Here is a 7,326-nt window from a genome sequence, read left to right as displayed (position 1 = left end):
GAAGGGTTCTCAGGATCATAAGCTTCTTCCTCAGATGAAGCTTCCTTAGTACTGCCAGGTGCATTTTGCATTCCAGACAGACTTTGAGAAATTAAATTGACTTGTTGAGTCAATATCTTGTTCTGAGCCAGTATGGCATTCAGAGTGTCAATCTCAAGAACTCCTTTCTTCTGACTAGTCCCATTGTTCACAGGATTCCGTTCAGAAGTGTACATGAATTGGTTATTTGCAACCATTTCAATTAGCTCTTGAGCCTCTGTAGGCGTCTTCTTCAAATGAAGAGATCCTCCAGCAGAGCTATCCAAAGACATCTTGGATAGTTCAGAGAGACCATCATAGAAAATACCTATGATGCTCCATTCAGAAAGCATGTCAGAAGGACATTTTCTGATCAATTGTTTGTATCTTTCCCAAGCTTCATAGAGGGATTCTCCATCCTTCTGTCTGAAGGTTTGGACCTCCACTCTAAGCTTACTCCATCTTTGTGGTGGAAAGAACTTTGCCAAGAAGGCATTGACTAGCTTTTCCCAAGAGTCCAGGCTTTCTTTAGGTTGAGAGTCCAACCATATTCTAGCTCTGTCTCTTACAGCAAAAGGGAATAGCATCAGTCTATAGACCTCAGGGTCTACCCCATTAGTCTTGACTGTGTCACAGATTTGCAAGAATTCAGCTAAGAACTGATGAGGATCTTCCATTGGAAGTCCATGGAATTTGCAATTCTGTTGCATTAGAGAAACTAATTGAGGCTTAAGCTCAAAGTTGTTTGCTCCAATGGCAGGGATAGAGATGCTTCTCCCATAGAAGTCGGGAGTAGGTGCAGTAAAGTCACCCAGCACCTTCCTTGCATTGTTTGCATTATTGTTGTTTTCGGCTGTCATGTCTTCTTCTTCTTTGAAGAATTCGGTCAGGTCCTCTAAAGAGAGTTGTGCTTTGGCTTCTCTTAGCTTTCTCTTCAAGGTCCTTTCAGGTTCAGGATCAGCTTCAACAAGAATGCCTTTGTCTCTGCTCCTGCTCATATGAAAGAGAAGAGAACAAGAAAATATGGAATCCTCTATGTCACAGTATAGAGATTCCTTGAGGTGATAGAGGAAAAGAAAAATAGAAAGAAGAAGGAGAAGAAGAATTCGAACTTTAATTAGATAAGGTTCGAATTGTGCATTGAAAAGGAGTAGTACTCCATAAATAGAAGGATGTGGGAAGGAAGGAAGAGAATTTTCGAAAATTCAATTAAAAAGATGTTGATAATTTTTGAAAATTGAAAGTGGAACTGAAATCAAGTGATTTTTGAAAAAGATTTTGAAATTAGAAGTCAAAAAGATTTGATTGAAAACTATTTTGAAAAAGATGTGATTGAGAGGATATGATTGGTTTTTTAAAAAAATTGTGATTGAGAAGATATGATTGAAAACAATTTTAAAAGATGTTCCGAGGGTAACCTGAAACTGTAGGTCGATCTCGGATGAGATCTTCTGTGCTGGTCGGAGCTGTTGTGTCCGACTTGTTGATGGTGGTCGGAGCCGCCGCGTCCGACTTGTTGGACTGGTTGCACTGCTGATCCTTCGTCACCGGAGGGTGGGGGGTACCTGCAAGAGACTCCGATGCTTAAGTTAGCATGGGTATTAAACAGGTTTTATGTAGAATCAGAGTATGAGTTATACCTGGGTGCTCCAGTGTATTTATAATGGTGAGAAGTGACCTTCTTAGATAAGATAAGTTAGTTATTGGTGCGCGAAATTGTGATCACTACAACTTCACACAACTAACCAGCAAGTGCACTGGGTCGTCCAAGTAATACCTTACGTGAGTAAGGGTCGATCCCACGGAGATTGTTGGTATGAAGCAAGCTATGGTCACCTTGTAAATCTCAGTCAGGCAGACTCAAATGGGTATAGTGATAAACGAAAATAACATAAAGATAAAGATAGAGATACTTATGTATATCATTGGTGTAAGAGCTTCAGACAAGCATATGAAGATGCCTTCCCTTCCGTCTCTCTGCTTTCCTACTGTCTTCATCCAATCCTTCTTACTCCTTTCCATGGCAAGCTCGTGTAGGGTCTCACTGTTGTCAGCAGCTACCTCCCATCCGCGCAGTGAAAGCTAATGCACGCACTCTGTCACAGTACTGCCAATCACCGGTTTGGTTCCCTCCCCTACCGGAATAGAATAACTCTTTTGCGTCTGTCACTAACGCCCAGTAGGTTACAGGTTTGAAGCACGTCACAGTCATTCAGTCATTGAATCCTACTCAGAATACCACAGACAAGGTTAGACCTTCCGGATTCTCTTGAATGCTGCCATCAGTTCTTGCCTATACCACGAAGACTCTGATCTCACGGAATGGATGGCTCGTTTGTCAGGCGAGCACTCGTTTGTCAGGCGATCAACCATGCATCGTGCAATCAGAAATCCAAGAGATATTCACTAAGCCTCAGATGCTTGTAGAACAAGAATGGTTGTCAGTCACCTTGTTCATGGGTGAGAATGGTGATGGGCGTCAATCATCACCTTCATCATGTTGAAGAACAAGTGATATCTTGGTAAAAGAACAAGTGGAATTGAATGGAAGAACAATAGTAATTGCATTAATACTCGAGGTACAGCAGAGCTCCACACCTTAATCTATGGTGTGTAGAAACTCCACCGTTGAAAATACATAAGCATAAGGTCTAGGCATGGCCGTGAGGCCAGCCTCCCAATGATCTAAGAACTAGATGTCCAAAGATGATCAAAGGATCAAAAACAATCCAAAGATGAAAATACAATAGTAAAAGGTTCTATATATAGAAAACTAGTAGCCTAAGGTGTACAAAGGTGAGTAAATGACATAAAAATCCACTTCCGGGCCCACTTGGTGTGTGCTTGGGCTGAGCAATGAAGTAATTTTCGTGTAGAGACTCTTCTTGGCGTTTAACTCCCATTTTGGTGCCAGTTTGGGCGTTTAACTCCCATTTAGGTGCCAGTTCCGGCGTTTAACGCTGGGATTTCTGTAGGTGACTTTGAACGCCGGTTTGGGCCATCAAATCTTGGGCAAAGTATGGACTATTATATATTGCTGGAAAGCCAGGATGTCTACTTTCCAACGCCGTTGAGAGCGCGCCAATTGGGCTTCTGTAGCTCCAGAAAATCCACTTCGAGTGCAGGGAGGTCAGAATCCAACAGCATCTGCAGTCCTTTTGAGTCTCTGGATCAGATTTTTGCTCAGGTCCCTCAATTTCAGCCAGAAAATACCTGAAATCACAGAAAAACACACAAACTCATAGTAAAGTCCAGAAAAGTGAATTTTAACTAAAAACTAATAAAAATATAATAAAACTCAACTAAAACTACCAAAAACATACTAAAAACAATGCCAAAAAGCGTACAAATTATCCGCTCATCACAACACCAAACTTAAATTGTTGCTTGTCCCCAAGCAACTGAAAATCAAATAAGATAAAAAGAAGAGAATATACTATAGACTCCAAATTATCAATGAAACTAAGCTCCAAATTAGATGAGCGGGACTAGTAGCTTTTTGCCTCCGAACAGTTTTGGCATCTCACTTTATCCTTTGAAATTCAGAATGATTGGCTTCTTTAGGAACTCCGAATCCAGATAGTGTTATTGGTTCTCCTAGTTAAGTATGATGATTCTTGAACACAGCTACTTATTGAGTCTTGGCCGTGGCCCAAAGCACTCTGTCTTCCAGTATTACCACCGGATACATACATGCCACAGTCACATAATTGGGTGAACCTTTTCAGATTGTGACTCAGCTTGCTAAAGTCCCCAATTAGAGGTGTCCAGGGTTCTTAAGCACACTTTTTGCCTTGGATCACAACTTTATTTCTTTCTTTTTCTTTTCTTTTTCTCTTTCTCCCTTTTTTTTTCGTTTTTCTCCTTCTTTTTCTCTTTTTTTTTTGTATTCACTGCTTTTTCTTGCTTCAAGAATCATTTTTATGATTTTTCAGATCCTCAGTAACATGTCTCCTTTTTCATCATTCTTTCAAGAGCCAACAATTTTAACATTCATGAACCACAAATTCAAAAGACATATGTACTGTTTAAGCATACATTCAGAAAACAACAAGTATTGTCACCACATCAAACTAATTAAGCTAGTTTTAAAGATGAATTTGAAATCCTGTACTTCTTGTTCTTTTGTGATAAAAACAGTTTTCATTTAAGAAAGGTGATGGATTCATATTCATAGCTTTAAGGCATAGACACTAAGACACTAATGATCATAAGACACAAACATGGATAATCATAAAGCACTAAAATTCGAAAAATAGAAAAATAAAGAACAAGGAGATTAAAGAACGGGTCCACCTTAGTGATGGCGGCTCTTTCTTTTTCTTGAAGATCCTATGGAGTGCTTGAGCTCCTCAATGTCTCTTCCTTGTCTTTGTTGCTCCTCTCTCATGATTCTTTGATCTTCTCTAATTTCATGGAGGATGATGGAGTGTTCTTGGTGCTCCACCATTAGTTGTCCCATGTTGGAACTTACTTCTTCTAGGGAGGTGTTCAGTTGCTCCCAGTAGTCTTGTGGAGGAAAGTGCATCCCTTGAGGTATCTCAGGGATTTCTTGATGAGAGGGGTCTCTTGTTTGCTCCATCTTCTTCTTAGTGATGGGCTTGAGGTCATGCCTTCTCAGTTGAACCGGCTTTGGATGCCATAAATGGTTATGGAAAAACAAAAAGCAATGCTTTTACCACACCAAACTTAAAAGGTTTGCTCGTCCTCGAGCAAAAGAAGAAAGAAGAGAGTAGAAGAAGAAGAAATGGATGAGATGGATGTGAGTGGTGAGGAGGTATTGAGGTGATTGGTGAATGGGTGAAGAAGAAGAGAGGGTGGTGGGGTTGGTGAGGATCCTGTGGGGTTCACAGATCCTTAGGTGTCAAGGAAAAGTCATCCCTGCACCAAATGGCATCAAAATCCACGTTTTGAGCCAATTCTGGCGTTAAACGCCGGGCTGGTGCCCATTCCTGGTATTTAACGCCAGGTTGTTGCCCTTTACTGGCGTTTAACGCCAGTCTGGTGCCTCTTTCTGGCGTTAAACGCCCAGAATGGTGCCAGACTGGGCGTTAAACGCCCAACTGCTAGGCTTACTGGCGTTTGAACGCCAGCAGCATCTTCCTCCAGGGTGTGCTGTTTTTCTTCCTGTTTTTCATTCTGTTTTTGCTTTTTCAATGGATTTTGTGACTTCTTATGATCATCAACCTACAAAAAAGATAAAATAACAAAAGAAAATAGTTAACTATAAAACATTGGGTTGCCTCCCAACAAGCGCTTCTTTAATGTCATTAGCTTGACAGAGGACTCTCATGGAGCCTCACAGATACTCAGAGCAATGTTGGAACCTCCCAACACCAAACTTAGAGTTTGAATGTGGGGGTTCAACACCAAACTTAGAGTTTGGTTGTGGCCTCCCAACACCAAACTTAGAGTTTGGCTGTGGGGGCTCTATTTGTCTCTGATTTGAGGGAAGCTCTTCAAGCTTCCTCTCCATGGTGACAAAGGGATATCCTTGAGCCTTAAACACCAAGGATTCTTCATTCACTTGAATGATCAACTCTCCTCTATCAACATCAATCACAGCCTTTGCTGTGGCTAGGAAGGGTCTGCCAAGGATGATGGGTTCATCCATGCACTTCCCAGGATCTTGTCTCTTTTGAGGTAATTTCTGCCTAGACAAGTCATCCAGTTCTTTGGTGAGCAAGGGAGGTTCATCTTCCCAAGTCTCATTTCCAAATAACTTGTCATTTAACTTCATGATTGCTCCAAGGTATTTAGCAACTTGCTCTTCAGTGACATACTCATCCTCTTCAGAGGAAGAATACTCATCAGAGCTCATGAATGGCAGAAGTAAGTCCAATGGAATCTCTATGGTCTCAATTTGAGCCTCAGATTCCCATGGTTCCTCATTGAGGAACTCAGAGGAGGTTGGTACACACCCACTGAGATCTTCCTTAGTGGCGTCCTCCTCCTCTCTTTCCTCTCCATATTCGGCCATGTCTATGGCTTTGCACTCTCCTTTTGGATTTTCTTCTGTATTACTTGGAAGAGTACTAGGAGGGAGTTCAGTAATTTTCTTGCTCAGCTGTCCCACTTGTTCTTCCAAATTTCTGATGGAGGACCTTGTTTCAGTCATGAAACTTTGAGTGGTTTTTATTAGATCAGAGACCATTGTTGCTAAGTCAGAAGTATTCTGCTTAGAACTCTCTGTCTGTTGCTGAGAAGATGATGGAAAAGGCTTGCCATTGCTAAACCTGTTTCTTCCACCATTATTTTTATTGAAACCTTGTTGAGGTCTCTCTTGATTCTTCCATGAGAGATTTGGGTGATTTCTCCATGAAGAATTGTAGGTATTTCCATAGGGTTCTCCTAGGTAATTCACCTCTTCCATGGAAGGGTTCTCAGGATCATAAGCTTCTTCCTCAGATGAAGCTTCCTTAGTACTGTTTGGTGCATTTTGCATTCCAGACAGACTTTGAGAAATCAAATTGACTTGTTGAGTCAATATCTTGTTCTGAGCCAGTATGGCATTCAGAGCATCAATCTCAAGAACTCCTTTCTTCTGACCAGTCCCATTGTTCACAGGATTCCTTTCAGAAGTGTACATGAATTGGTTATTTGCAACCATTTCAATGAGCTCTTGAGCTTCTGTAGGCGTCTTCTTCAAATGAAGAGATCCTTCAGCAGAGCTATCCAAGGACATCTTGGATAGTTCAGAGAGACCATCATAGAAAATACCTATGATGCTCCATTCAGAAAGCATGTCTGAGGGACACTTTCTGATTAATTGTTTGTATCTTTCCCAAGCTTCATAGAGGGATTCTCCATCCTTCTGTCTGAAGGTTTGGACTTCCACTCTAAGCTTACTCAATTTTTTGAGGTGGAAAGAACTTTGCCAAGAAGGCATTGACTAGCTTTTCCCAAGAGTCCAGGCTTTCTTTAGGTTGAGAATCCAACCATATTCTAGCTCTGTCTCTTACAGCAAAAGGGAATAGCATCAGTCTATAGACCTCAGGGTCTACCCCATTAGTCTTGACTGTGTCACAGATTTGCAAGAACTCAGCTAAAAACTGATGAGGATCTTCCATTGGAAGTCCATGAAACTTGCAATTCTGTCGCATTAGAGAAACTAATTGAGGCTTAAGCTCAAAGTTGTTTGCTCCAATGGCAGGGATAGAGATGCTTCTCCCATAGAAGTTGGGAGTAGGTGCAGTAAAGTCACCCAGCACCTTCCTTGCATTGTTGTTGTTTTCGGCTGCCATGGGTTCTTCTTCTTTGAAGAATTCGGTCAGGTCCTTTAAAGAGAGTTGTGCTTTAGCTTCTCTT

The 7,326-nt window shown here is 41.3% G+C and overlaps 2 non-coding genes across 2 annotated transcripts; both read left to right on the top strand.

Annotated features, from left to right (window-relative positions):
* Positions 1-365: 365 nt before the first annotated feature.
* On the top strand, positions 366-473 carry LOC130942666 (small nucleolar RNA R71). Its single transcript, XR_009071230.1, has one exon. It is a non-coding gene; the product is annotated as a small nucleolar RNA R71 (small nucleolar RNA).
* Positions 474-6,757: 6,284 nt separating this feature from the next.
* LOC130942680 (small nucleolar RNA R71) lies at positions 6,758-6,865 on the top strand. The gene has a single exon (XR_009071243.1). It is a non-coding gene; the product is annotated as a small nucleolar RNA R71 (small nucleolar RNA).
* The last annotated feature ends 461 nt before the right edge of the window (positions 6,866-7,326 follow it).

The sequence above is a fragment of the Arachis stenosperma genome, chromosome 7, assembly GCF_014773155.1.
Source record: "Arachis stenosperma cultivar V10309 chromosome 7, arast.V10309.gnm1.PFL2, whole genome shotgun sequence".
Lineage (NCBI taxonomy): Eukaryota > Viridiplantae > Streptophyta > Magnoliopsida > Fabales > Fabaceae > Arachis > Arachis stenosperma.
The sequence above is the reverse complement of the archived record's forward strand: the minus strand, read 5'-3'. Positions and strand labels throughout refer to the sequence as shown.